The sequence below is a fragment of the Acinonyx jubatus genome, chromosome D1 (genome assembly GCF_027475565.1).
Source record: "Acinonyx jubatus isolate Ajub_Pintada_27869175 chromosome D1, VMU_Ajub_asm_v1.0, whole genome shotgun sequence".
Taxonomy (NCBI): domain Eukaryota; kingdom Metazoa; phylum Chordata; class Mammalia; order Carnivora; family Felidae; genus Acinonyx; species Acinonyx jubatus.
Window position 1 is genome coordinate 104111440 of NC_069390.1, and position 14843 is coordinate 104126282.

The following is a 14843-nucleotide window of genomic DNA, read 5'->3' on the forward strand; positions in this document are numbered from 1 at the left end:
TTCCCATCAGTTGGTAAGGTAAGGTGCAGTACCAGCATGTGAGAGAACAAAGACTCTAAGACGTGGAGGTGCCAGGAGAACCCAAGGTCCCCAAGAAATCACACAGGCCTTGACACTGGAAGCCGGTGGAATCCATTCAAGGCATTTGTATTTACCTAGAGCTTAAGGACACTCTACCTTTCTCAGGGGACTCTGTCTTTATGATGAATGAGAATGAGACTGTAAAGGTATATCTGTGAGTCAGGGGAGCTGTGCTACCAGGAGATCAATTCCCACCCCAAAGGACAGAGCAACTTGCCCCACGTCAGTGTTTAAAGTCAAGAAAGAACCCATGTCCCCTGCCTGTGTCCTGATTCAAAGATATTTCCACTATGAAAGGATAGAACAGGAGTTCTTTTGCTGCTAAAGGGTAAAAGATATGGAAAATATTATTTGGTCTAAATGAATAGAAGAAAGTGTACTGCTTCCTATTAGTCATCAATGTATCTTGTTTTAACTTAGAACAAAATGATTAGGTCTGATGACTGAAGGCCTCTCCTCTCTGTAATAGATAAGTCTGCATGCACGGTCAGGATGAATTTAGATTAGATTATCCATTCACCATTTCACTTGTATACAATTTCTACAAGAATCCTTCCCATATTCCAAGTAAAGCATCCCAGCCCACTGGAAACAAGTTACCTTTCTGCATTTCTCAACCTACATTTCTGGTGTGCTGATGAGTCACATTGATGGTGAGTTGCCAAAGGCTGAAAACTAAAAATTTCTCAAGAAAGCCACCTTCTGAGGTCTTTGCTCTTTTTTGAACAGAGAGTCACCTCTGGTTTTTTGGTATCCTCAGCCCTTTCACATGGTCCTCAGATTTATCACTGGCTCTAATATTCCTGCTGTTACTTGATAAAGTATACATTGCAAACAACAAATTAATAAGAAGGCAGAAAGAAATATTATTAATTGGATTAGAAAATTAAATACTGCAATGTAGTTCTTTTCAATATTTTTATTGGGAGCATTAGAGCTGACAATCTTCCAGATTTTAATTAAAAGTTTTAATGATCGGGATACCCGAGTGGCTCAGTTGGTAGAGCATCTGACTCTTGATCTTGGCTGGGGTCATGATCTCACTGTTGTGAGATCAAGCCCTGAGTTGGGTTCTGTGCTGAGTGTGGAGCTTGTTTATGATTCTCTCCCTCTCTTTCTCCACCTCCTGTGCCACTCTCCAACCACTCACGCTCTCTCTCCAACCCCCCCCCCCCAAAAAAGTTTTAACGATATTGCTTCAGGATGAAGTATGCGCTATTATTCCCAGATATTGTCCCTTTCAGAGTGACCACATTTAAAAGAAAGCATCAGATGGCATAGGCCCTGCAGAAGTGCCTTGTAGGTTATCACCTATCATTCTTATCTGCTCAATAAACATCTTAATTCAATGAAGAGTTTTTTAGCTCCTACCAGGTGGAAATCATAGTGGTTTTGAGAATAGATGCCAAGTAAGATGTGGCCTTAATAGCACACTCTGTTGAAAGAAACAAAAAATAATAGCAAACTTGTATGTGGTGCCAGAAAGTATTCTAACTGCTTTCCTCCTGGTATTTTCTGATTCAATCCTCACAGCTACCATATTTTAGAATCATTCCCATTCATCAGGGGAGAAAATTGAGGTTTAGGAAAGATTAGTCTGTTGCTTCACATGACAGTAAACTGCAGAATTGGCAGAAGAGTCCAGATGTATTTGATGTCCAAATCTGACCTTGTAATTGTCCCTGGAAATGATATTAGAAATACCGTAACAGAGCTCAAACAGAGGGGAAGAGGCTTATTGTAAGGGGGGAAACCCTGGCATCGGGCTGGACCTTGAGGGGAATGTAGATCTTCCACTGGAGGGAGAAGCGTGCCTTCCAGACGAGGATACTGCTTGAGCAAAGACCTGTAGCTACTAGGGTGTCTGCACATTTGGAGTCTTGTGACTCGAGATTGGAAAATTTCATAGAACAGAATTTGGGGAAATCTTTAAAAGGGTGCTTGAAGATTTTAGACTCTGTTCAGAGAGGGTGGCAGCCTTAAAGGATTTTGCAAAGGGAATTGACTTGCTCCAAGCTGGGCCTCAGGAAGATAATAATGTGCACAATTAGACACCTGCATTTGCTTAGCCCCAGAGAGCACACGGGCTGCAACTCTTTTGCTCCAAAGGAATTCCTCATGATTTTATCTGCAACAGCCCGGAGCTCCTGCCCGGCTGGCATTAGGGTGTTCTGAATGGCTGTGTTTTGACAAACCTTGGCCATGACTCCCTAACATGAAGAAGTGCCTGGGTCGCTACTCCCTCTGCAAGCAGGAAGTGCCCTGCCTACTGTCAAACCTCATTCTCAAAGACAAGCCTTCTTTCTGCCCTGACCTCCTCCTCTGTCATCTTCTCCCTTTGGGTGGTGGCTGTTAACCTACGGAAGTCTCCTTCGCATGTTTGCAGGAAGTTGGTTTTTAACCCAGGGGAGGTCACCAGCAAGCCTGGCCGGGCCAGAAACCTAGAAGATGAAACCGGGCATCCACCTGCCACCACTCAGGCTGTCACCTACCTGCCCCCCTGCACTGAGAGCCGAGAACTCTACTTGGAAATCCTTTAGGACATTCCTGAATAAGAATGTCCACTCTTTTTCAACACCCTAATACACACATACGCCATGGTGGTAATGCTGGGGTGGCTTGTGTTAATAAAAGTCACATGAAATTATAACATTTAAAAATAAAAACAGGGGTGCCTGGGTGGCTCAGTCAGTTAAGCGTCCGACTTCAGCTCAGGTCATGATCTCACAGTCCGTGAGTTCAAGCCCCGCGTGGGGCTCTGTGCTGACAGCTTAGAGCCTGGAGCCTGCTTTGGATTCTGTGCGTCCCTCTCTCTCTCTGCCCCTCCCCTGCTCATGCTCTGTCTTTCTCTATCTCAAAAATAAATAAAAACATTAAAAAAATCTTTTTAAATAAAAATAAAAACAAAGTGCAAACGACATTCTTCAAAAACCAAAACATAAGTGCAGGCACACGTTAATCTTTGCGGATGCTGGGGAGGAAAAGAGGTGAAGTACTGTTTAAGTTGTGAACAAGCATTAAAAAAAACACACTCTAGGGTGCCTGGGTGGCTCAGTCGGTTAAGCGTCCGACTTCAGTTCAGGTCATGATCTCATGGTTCATGGGTTGGAGCCCTGCGCGGGGCTCTGTGCTGACAGCTCAGAACATGGAGCCTGTTTCAGATTCTGTGTCTCCCTCTCTCTCTGCCCCTCCCCACTCATTCTCTCTCTCTTTCTCTCAAAAAAAAAAAAAGTCTCAGGAAGTCTCTCATGCAGGGTCCACACGCCCAAAGCATTTCATAGAAACCCCAACCAAATTCAACCAAATCACCCATTATTTGGGGAAGAAGGTGGCACAGGGAGGTCAGTAACTGTATACTGTTGGACTAAATTTAAGCATTATCTTTTATTTTTTCTTAACTTTTAAAAAACTGTGTTTGACAGCCCAAGGAAGCTAACGAAGAAAGTAAAAGAGTTTCTTCCCCAGGTGGGGGTAGGTAATTAAAGCAAAGAGCCAGGAAGAAAGTTCTTAGCTCTTGTAGAAGACAAGCATCTTTTCCCCTAGGACAAATAGCACTGATCTGTGAAAAGGGAAGACAAGTGATGGGAAATTCTGAAGAAATTGCAAAGCACATGGCATGTGCAAAACACACCCATTCAGTTGAATTTATTGTGGGGACATCTACTTGCACTCTAAAACAGTTTGGATTTCTTGAAAGCAGTTCTCTTAGTTGAAAAGTTTTTATGTTTCTTTTACAAAGCATGAGATCTTCTTGTGTCTGTTTAAAACACATATACCCAGGGTGCCTGGGTTGCGCAATTGGTTAAGCATCTGACTCTTGGTTTCAGCTCAGCTCAGAATGTGATCTCACAGTTTGTGGGTTCAAGCCTTACCCTGCACTGCTTACCACAGGGCCTATTTGGGATTTCTCTTTCCCTCTCTCTGTCCCTCCCTCTCCAAAATAAATAAATTAACTTTAAAACACATGTACCCATTTCAGGTCCTTCTCCTTAAATCTTTTTCAGTTATGGGGCACCTGGGTGGCTCAGTCGGTTGAATGTCCGACTTCGGCTAAGGTCACGATCTCATGGATAGTGAGTTCGATCCCCGTGTCAGACTCTGTGCTTGAAAGGGCGGGCCTACGCCAGCCGACTCCATCTTGTTCTGTGTCCTTCACCTTGACCACACCTCCTCCCCTTGAGTAACCCCCCCTCACCTGCCTAACAGGACTCAGACCCTTCCCCAGCCAATCGGCTGAGGCCATAGCCATTACCTCACCAACTGCCCCCAGGCCCCAATAAAACCTTTGTCCTTTTGAAACTCGCGCTCTTTCCCTGGTATCTCACCACTGCGTCGGTGCAGGTAGGGGATTGAGCTCGAGCTAGCTCGAATAAAGGCTCTTTGCTTTTGCATCGGACTCGGCTCCCTAGTGGTCTTTGGGGATCACGAATTCTGGGCATAACATGCTGACAGCTCAGAGCCTGGAGCCTGCTTCATATTCTGTGTCTCCCTATCCCTCTGCCCCTTCCTGCTCATTCTCTGTCTCTCTTGCTCTCTCTCAAAACTAAATAAATATTGAAAAAAAATTTTTAATGTTTTTTAGTTGTGTTGTCAATTGGAAATTACTGGCTTCCATTTCTCAGTGTCAGGGACAGCAAGCATGAAGGATTTTCAAGTTTAAACTGAACTTTCTCAAGTCATTTTATCTTTATCTTTATCTTTCCACTCTCCAATTCTGCCATTTACAGAAACCCTAAGTAAAGAAGATGAAGAAAAACTACAAAGATCCATTGTTTTTTGAAAATCACTGCGGCATTGGGTAAGCATGCCTCCGTTCTCATTGTCATTTTCTACATGAAACTGGTTAGCAGATGGGTGATTGAGAAATCTTGACCGATGTCGTGAAGGTGGGAGCCTGAAATCAAACCTGACACAAGAAGGGCCTGATGACGTAAGGGACACTTCTATCTGTTTGTCTGCAGTGTGTGTGGCCAATACAAGTTTACAGCTGGCCAGCAGTATGGCAAGAAGAACACCACTTTAGGAGCAAAATGCCATATTGTACTAGGAGGAAGGAATAGGAATATCTGGGATTCACCTCTAGGAAACAAGGAAATGATGGTTTTTCCTTATTATTGGCTATACACTATGTGACCATCAACACTGTCTGGTCCCTGGGGCTGTTGGCCAGTTGTAACTTGTCCACTGAACACAGCTCTGGGTATACCATCCATCTACTCAGAATCCTTCAGTCTCACCACCTTGGGGCAGTGTTTAACTGCCTTGGTCTGATATTTAGAACCCTGGGCAATTGGGTTCCCATTAGTTACTCAAGTATTACAGACACTGCAATGCTGGGCATTGGTGGATGAATAAAATTGCCTTGGCAAAGATGGATAAGGAAGCAGGGAATCCAGGTGCAAGGCAGAGATAGGCAAAAGTCTGGAACTTTGGAAGAGCAAGATGCATCTGGAGAATCATAAGTTATACAGTGTGACTGGAATATAAGATACGTGGAGGGACCCAGGAAAGATGAGCTCTCAAAGAGAGGTAGAGTGGTGCAGTGTAGGGTCTTGTGAGCCATGCGGATGAGGCTGAGTTTTATTCCTGTAGCCACTGGAATAAACAGCAAAGGATTTTGCAAAGAAACGTGTTATTATCAAGGCTGGCTTTTAGAAAGGTGACTGGCAACCCATGGAGGTCCCGATTGAAATTGCCAGAAAAGGCCAGATAACTGCCAGAAGTCTTCTCAAACACTGTAATTCCACAAAAACATTTTACATTTGTTAGAAATTATGGAGATTACCAAGTGGCCCAAGACATCATGGTGAAAATATTTAGACAATTGGCAAACTCCTCTTTCTCTATATGCTATTTCCAAAGGAGATAATCTTTAATCCTCTCTTCCATCCAAATTATTCCCTGTCTTGGAAAAAAAATGCCAAAAATGTTTGGGAAAATGCACTCCACCCGTGTTTTTTGGAAGGGCTGGTTATTTAGCTTCTACGTGAGCCAAATTTTAATCCACAGGAATTTTCTTAGAAAAGCGATATTGCCAAAATGTTCCTCCAGTACAATTCTGGTGGGAACCCGTGGAAGGTGAATGTACATTACTGTCCTAGAATGTAAACGGGGAAGGAGAATCTTAACCACACGAAATGCTAAAAAATAAAAATGGGTTTTGAAGTACTTGACACTTTGTTAATCCATGTTGAAAATTCAGAGCTACTCAAAAAGCAGGAGGACTTCAGAGCTTACATAATCTAGATTTCTACCAGGTGCTTATTTGGTGATGGAGATGCTTCAAGAACATTCCATAAATATTTTTGAGCACTATGTGGAGCACTGCACACATTTTGGTGAATAACACAGACGCAATCCCTGCCCTCATGGAGTTTACATCTAAAATAAAGATACAAAAAGACAAAGAGGCACTAATGATAATAAGATATCACATAAGAATAACAACTCTGGTGCTAAAGAGCTTTGGTGAAGGAAGTACACAGTGTTATGAGACCATAGAGGGTAAACTGGGGGTGGAGGGATGGGGCCACAGCCTTGAGGAAAGTGAAGCTAACATCTGAAGCATAAGCAGGACTTAGCCCAGCAAGACATGGGCCAGGAAGACCAGAGTGGGTACGAGTGTGAGCGGCTTTCTATGACAAAGACCCAGGGTCAAGAGAAAGAACTGCATTTAGCAAACCACATAGTTCATCCCAGCTGGAATTTATATGTATACTGTGTGTGTGGAGGTGAGGGTGGTGTGCAGGTGGAAAGGTGGGATATGATGAAGCTGGAGAGGTAAGAACGGACCAGATGCCACCAAGTTTTATGATACTCCTAATGGAATTTGGGGTTTACCCCAAGGGCATTAGAGAACCACTGACTGCTTTTAAGCTTTTAAGCAAAGATCCATATTTGAATCTCGGAAATGTCACTCTGACCATGGAGTAAAGAAAGGATTTGTGGATGTGGGCAGGGTGGAGGCAGGATGCCCAGTGTCAGAGGATGTGATAATCCTCAACAGAGGCAATGGAAGCCTCAACAGAGAGAGTGGAAACGAAGACAGAAAGAAGGAAATGGATTTGAGAGGGATTTACAGAAAAGAGACAAGACTCAATAACTGTTGCTCAGCCTAAGGTAGAAAGGGGAGGTAAGGGTAACCCCCAGATTTCTGGCTGGGCTCGTGGCAATGGCTACTGACAGAGGGCCCTGAGAGAGGAGAAACAGACGAAGGGGTGAAAACAAGGGGGTTCAGATTCATTCCTGTTAAGTTTAGTGTGTCTGACGGACATTCAGAGAACCTAACAGGCCACTGGGTATATGGAGCTGGACTGAGGTTTGAGTCATTAGTGATAGGGTCTGGAGTGATGGGGGTCTGGAGCCAAGGGCCAAAAATGAATTATTGAGATGTCTTTGGTGCAAAAAGGGGACAGGACTCGTGGGCAGGAAGTGCTGCCCCCTACCTTGAGGAGAGACTGGTTATACACTTGGGAGTTGGGGGAGGCAAAGTCAATAGGAAGCTTCCAAAGAGGTTTTCATATGCTAAAGAAGATTCAATATACTGGAGGCCTACCTATTGTCAAGCTAGGGTTGTTTTCCCTCAAGCAAAGCATTAACATTAAGATAGTAAGGAGTTCCTAGAGAAATATGCTCCCTGCTTAAGTATTGTCAATGGGCAGCAGGTTATGAGGAAATTTAATTGTATCTGCCATTTCCTTCTGCCTTTGTTTCCCACATCAATTAGCATACAGATGGTCATGGGAGACAATGCCTGTACAGAATGCTTAAGTCTTCTTGGTAGCAGAACTCCTACGCATTGACTAGTACTGCTTAAAATGGCCCATGTCTCAGTCCTTGGTACCACAGCCTAATGATCCACAAAATCTATTCCACCCCATATCTAGGATCCTAACAGCATCCATATCTTTCATCATACATAGAATCATCTGTCTCCCCTCAAATAAATCACAGATTTCAATCAATTACTTTACCCTCAGAGCTCATCTTGAGTCCATCATTCTTCACCTATATTTCTGATCTGAAGAAAGCTATACAAATTTTGTGACATTATCTACCCACATAAAGGCATAAAAGGAGAATCCAAATGAGTAAAATCAGGACATGTGGTTTCAGGAAAAATAGCTGAGTTATGTTTTAAGGGGATTTATTTAGGTCATCTGATACTTAATTTAAACTGCATGCTTCCTACTCGCCTTTTAATTAATTCATCTTTTTAGCCTGCCCTGACATGGTCAGAACTTATTTAGGATCCCTCGTTCCCAAAGATCAAATTGCTTTTCTAAAGTACATTGAGTTTCTAAAGCTTGGCATCTCTGAGCTTCTGGTGCCAATACAAAGAGCACATACATATTCCAACAATCCGTGGATTGTTGTTAGTGAGAGGCAACGGTCCCGGCCTTTGGGAGGAAGGGCACAGCACATTTCTTCATAGCGGGAAGTGATGGAGCTATTATTACTTTCAAGACATCCCTGGTTTGTCCATTCAGAGAGGCACAAGTCAGGCTCTGTGACCCATTCAAAGGATGAGGCTGTGAAAGTGGGTCCCCTGGTAACACTCGGACTGCCAGGCCTTCCCTTGCATCCACCCGGCAGCAGAAGGTTCCCAGCACTGGAGAGTTTGTTAACCCTGACCTCTCCTGTCACCATAGAAACACAACACAGCCCAGGGAACTTCCTCTGTGATTATCATTCAAACTGTGAAAGAATAGAATAGAATAGAATAGAATAGAATAGAATAGAATAGAATAGAATAGGAAAAACCCCCAGAAAACTTCATTGCTCATTTCAAGTTGCTATTCTGTAGAACAAAGGAACTCCCAGCAATTTCTTTGAAAGTTTGGTGTGGGGGTGGAAGGGGTGCAGATAGGATGGGAAGGAGGAGTCTGGCCAAGAACTGCTGAGGCAGCTTAACAACTCCCACTCTCAGGAGTTAAGGCTTACCTGTAGTCTATTAAAGTAGCTGGAATAACTTACAATTACCCCCCAAAAGAATAAAATAGTTAGGAATACACTTAATCTAGCAGGTGAATGAGCTGTACTCTGAAAACTATAAAACACTGATAAACGAAATTGAAGATGACACAGACAAATGGAAAGATATTCCATGGGTATGAATTGGAAGAATTAATATTATCAAAATATTCTTAAATCAATCTATAGATTCTTAAATCAATCTACAGAATCTACATTCAATCCCTATCAAAATACCAAGTGTATTTTTCACAGAACAAGAACAAACAATACTAAAATTTGTATGGTTGCATGGAACCACAAAAGATCCCACATAGTCAAAGCAATCTTGAAAAACAAAATCAAAATGAAGTATTACATTCCAAATTTCAAAATATACTACAAAGCTTTGGTAATCTAAGCGGTATGGTACTGACACAGAAAGAGACTCATAGATCAATGGAACAGAACAGACAGCCCAGAAATAAAGCTATGCTTATATGGTCAATTCATCTATGACAAACAAGAATATACAGCAGGGAAAAGACAGTATCTTCAATAAATGGTGCTGGGAAAACTGGGCCACTTTCTAACATCACACACAAAAATAAACTCAAAATGGATTGAAGACCTACATATGACACCTGAAACCATAAAAATCCTAGAAGAGAGCATAGGCAGTAATGTCTTGGACATGGGCCATAGCAACATTTTTCTAGGTATGCCTCCTGAGGCAAGGGAAACAAAAGCAAAAATAAATTATTGGGACTACATGAAAATAAAAAAAAATTCACACAGTGTTGGAAACCATCAATGAAATAAAAAGGTAATCTACTGAATTGGAGAAGATATTTTCAAATGATATATTTAATATCCAAAATATATAAAGAACTTACACAACTCAACACCAAATAAACAATGTGATTAAAAAATGGACAGAGGACCTGAATAGACATTTTTCCAAAGAAGATATACAGATGGCCAACAGGCACATGAAAGGTTGCTCAACATCACTCATCATCAGGAAAATGCAAATCAAAACCACAATAAGATATCACACTATGCTTGTAAGAATGGCTAAAAGGACAAGATATAACAGGTACTAGACAGAATGTGGAGAAAAAGGAACCTTCTTTCAGTTGGGAATGTAAATTGGCAAAGCCACTGTGGAAAACAGTATTGAAGATAGATATATCATATAACCCAACAATTCCACTACTGGGTATTTACCCAAAGAAAACGAATACATCATCTGGAAAAGATATATGCATCCCTATATTTATTGCAGCATTATTTACAATAGCCAAGAAATGGAAACAACCCAAGCGTCCACTGATAGGTAAGTGGATAGGGAAGATGTGGTTTGTGTGCATAATATTATGCAGCCATAGAAAAGTATGAGATCATGCCGTTTGCAACAATATGGGTGCACCTAGAGGGTATCATGCTAAGAGAAATAAGTTAGATTGAGAAAGACAAATGCCAATGGTTTCATTCATCTGTAGAATAAAAATGATGAACAGACAAACAAAAAGCAAAATCAGACACATAAAGACAGAGAACAGACCGATGGTGCCAGAGGGGAGGGGATGGGAGGATGGGCCAAATGGGTGTAGGGGAGGGGGAGATAGAGGCTCTAGCTATGGAATGAATGAGTCATGGGGATGAAAGGTTGGGTTAGGGAATATAGACAGTGACATTGTAATAGCATGCATGGTGACAGATGGTAGCTACAGTAGTGGTAAGCAGAGAAAGAAGTGGAATCACTGTGCTGTATACCTGAAACTAATGGAACATTGTGTTTCAACCATACCCCCCTCCCAAAAAAAAAAATAAAATAAAAATAAAAACAAAACATAACAAGAACCCAGAAGCCAAATACATAAACAAAGTACCTAGAATAATGATGCTATCCTTAATACCATTTGACATGAGTTGGATTTTCACCTATAGGTTGCTAACTAAACAACAATCATTATTATTATTTCCCCATCACCCCCTTGAATTGGAACTAGAATTTGATAGCAATGAAAGAGGCTTGATTTCCATGTATAGTAGGATTGCTCCCATAGAGCTGGAAGGAACCGTAGAAAGATCTAGTTTCCAGTCCATGAACTGCTTGGAACTGCGGGTGAAATATACTGTGTGTGCGCACGTGTCCCTGAAAACTGGGCTCGCAGGCTTTCCCCATAATTCTACATCCAGGACAAATTAATGAGAACGTACCTTCCTTTAACAGACCAGTAATATGAAGTCCAAAGAGATCACGTCCTCTTGCGTACTCTCTTCCTTCTGTTGCTCCTCTTGCTCCTTTCTCTGCCTCTTCCTCCTCCCTCTTTTTCTCTTCCTGAAGTGACAAAGCTGCATAGTTAGAATTTTGCATTGGTCTGAGTTAACGTGAAACAAGAGTGTTGAGTGCCACAGGCGAGGCCCAGGGAAGACAAAGGGTGGGAATGAAGCTGGAAGGATGCCCGGACTCACAGTGAAGCCAGAGAATCTAGACATAGACTCAGGATTTCAGAAACGCACTGTGGGTTTTGACCAACAATTATTGGCTGAGGCCCTGGCAGCCCAGGCGATCAGGACCTGGTGTGTTCTTTATATGTGTGACCTAGGCCGCTAGTTGCCTTGCTGAGGGAGTCTTCCCTCTGCCTTCAGGAGTGCAGGAAATCAGCAAGTGCTGAGGCCAGGTGCCCCCAGCTTCTCCAGGGAGAGAATGAGACTGGAGACCTCTGAGAGTTCTAGGAGCTCCTACCTGAGTTTGACTCTGCCCTTTGAAGAGTAGAAAAGATGCCCTTGGCTCACCTTGATGAGGTGAATGTAGTGTGCTTTCATTTGTGAGGTCTTATCACGTGCTGCTCTTGGTTCTAAACCTTGAACTCCCTAGGCTTGCTGATACAGAGAACACACCCCATGGGCTTTGGAGTCAGATGTGTGTCCATCCATTGGAGTAGTGGCTTCAACACTGCTGGCCTAGGGCAAGACTCATAACCTCTTTAGCCCTTGGTTTCCTCATGTGCCACGTGGCAACCACAATAATGTCTATTTCAAGGGATGGTTACAAGAGCTAAATAAATAAATGCACGTAATGTGTCTGATGTGGAGTCTAGCATTTAGTGATGGCTTTCAACTACCTCTCACCCTGTGTCTGGCTGTTTCAACAACACAGACTGGTTCATAATGTAGACAATTCTGGAGGAAGTTTTCTGCGCTGTTTGCTCTGAACTTAAGGATACAAAACAATATTCAAAAACCATATTCAAGGCTCATTAAGTCTTTGCTTTTTGTTGAGCTTCTTAGGTGAAAATCAATGAGTGGGTCTGGCAAGAAATTTGTTGTCACTACATCCACGGTTACAAAGCACTTTGTGACTTCAGCAAATGCTTCAGGAAGCATTTCCTAATGTTTTCTGACTTGTCAACTCCTTTTATAGTAAAATCTTGCAAATGCTCTTAGGAAGTTTAACAATTGTTCTATCATTTTTACATGATATATATTAAAATGTTATTTTAAAAGGAAAATAGATATATTTTAGATCCATGTTCTAAATTCTTAAGCTAGGTGCTGAGAATTTGTGTATTTATTGTATTATTATCTACTTCTTTGTATTTTCTAAATATTCCATCATAAGAAAATATTATGCCAATATTTTACTCTTCAGAGTCTAATAATTATTTAAGGAGAAATTTTTTATAATATCAAGTGATATACACTCTTTGATTTACTTTAACTTAATTCTATATGAAAAGGAATAATTTATGGACAAATAAATCTTAGTATGACTTGATATCATATTTGACTTTAGGACCAAAAATATATTAAAACGAATTGGAGCCTTTCCTATCTTGGTATTTGGAAACTTTTGTATTTACAAAACATTAACTAGTATCGTTTTTAGATGTATAGAATTTTCAGGTTTTTATATTTCCCTTCAACTTTCTGTATTTCAACAGTGGAATTCCTTACGAATTAAACAATGGATGACTAAGAGTAAAAACAATATAAAACAGTATATGGGTCAAAAATATTGCTGCAGCTACAGGGGTTCGATGTGAGATAAATATTTGAGTGAGCCATGAAAGCCTTCATCTGATGTCTACCAAATCCTGTGTGCTCAGAGACCTGGACATAGGGACCAACAATGACATGACCTCCCTTTAAATTTTTTTCCATGTCCCTCCTATTCTAGGCTCTCAGCATTGGATGAGATTTTATTCCTCTTGTTATCTCCAATGGCTACACCAAGTGTAGCATGGTGTAGATATTCCGTAAGTGTTAGGGATTTAATGGACTTGAATGAATTTCCACTGAGTGGCAGATCAGACAGTAGATGTAGGGAAGGCAAGAGTTACAAATCAGAGTCAGTGATAATCTGGAACTAGAATCATAGAAACTTAGTGTTGCAACTATTGGGCATGGGAATCAGAAGGAGTACTCAGGTATCTGGCAGGCACCTGACACTAGACCCACACCTACAGGAACAGGACAGAAGGCAATGCACCTGACTTAGACGCAATGCTGGAAGAGACAGCACTGTCTTGTTCAATAAGCGTCGTTCCTATGGGACATGATGGTAACTGTTCACTGATAGGGAAATAGTGAAGCAGAAGGAATGGGCAGTCTTACCTGACAGATGGAACACACTGACCAGAGGTGAGGGATTGCTCCTAAGTCCAGCAGTTGATTAGTAAAAGTATGATTCAGGGACCAATACTAAGTCCTTGTGAGGGAGGTTGGTAAAAGCGAGGCAAGGGTTTGAAGTGAAGAGGAGTGGAGAAGGCAAATTTACTAGCAGCAAGAATAACAATGCCAAGCTAACAGGTGCCAATCACCAATCTCTGCATCATGATGTCTGACTTGATCCTGGAAGTGTGGTTGGGGCTGGACCTGCAGGTTGCCTCCGCAGTGACAGGAGAGGAAGGAGACAGAGGTTAGGAACAAGGCTCGGTCAAATGAGAGCTCTCTGTGCTGGTTCTTGTCGTGTTTCCTGAGGCCAATCATTTTAACTGATGTGTGAATAGCTCTTTGAACTTACTCTGTATTTTAAGACTTGTTGAGTGAGTGTGTTATAGACTCAACACTGACTGTTAAGGCAATAAAAGTTTATGCTGAGAATAAAAGATTTCTAAGACTTAGGTAAATGACACATAGGCATCAATTTATATCCTAAGCAATTAGGCTTCATAAACTACTTTTTGTTTTGCATATTTTGAAGCTATTCCATTAGGTGCGTACAAGTTTATAATGACAGTATCTTTGTGATGAATTGTTCCCTTTATCATTAGGTCATGACCTTTCTTCATCCCTTACAATTATTTTTGCCTCAGAATCCAGAATCTATTTTTTTCCGGTGCAAACGTAGCTAGAGCACTTGCTTCTGATTCGTGGCTCTCTGGCGTAACTTACTCTGCTATTGTAGTTTGAAAGTGTCTGTATCCTCGTTTTTAAGCGTGTTTCTCGTAAACATCACGTAGCTGACAAACTGATGCTCTTTGTTTTTTCAAGAAAGTTTTATTTCATTTACATTGACTGTGATTAAGGAGATACATGAATTCATCTCTGTCACTGTATTTTGTGCTTATATTAATTCTTCATCCTGCTTTGTATATTTTATCTCCTTCCAATTTCATTTGGAAGAACTTTTTTAATTAATCTTTTTCTTCAACATATTTGGAAGCCATCTATTCCATTTCCTTTAAAATTACCCTGAAACAAGTCTCTATCCTCTTGCCAGAAAAATACAAAGACCTTACAAATTGTAATTTCACTAGCTCTTCTCCATTACGTCATTTGCTACATCATTTTTATAC

At 41.5% G+C, this 14843-nt stretch overlaps 1 protein-coding gene across 5 annotated transcripts in view; it reads right to left on the reverse strand.

Moving 5' to 3' along the window:
- The window catches only part of POU2AF2 (POU class 2 homeobox associating factor 2), a 483397-nt gene that overhangs the window by 223887 nt on the left and 244667 nt on the right, over positions 1 to 14843 (reverse strand). For all 5 annotated transcript variants that reach the window (XR_008290705.1, XR_008290706.1, XM_053204129.1 and 2 more), the window contains one exon: positions 11260 to 11380. The gene's annotated coding sequence lies outside the window, so the exon portion shown is untranslated. The remainder of the gene's footprint in view (positions 1 to 11259; positions 11381 to 14843) is intronic.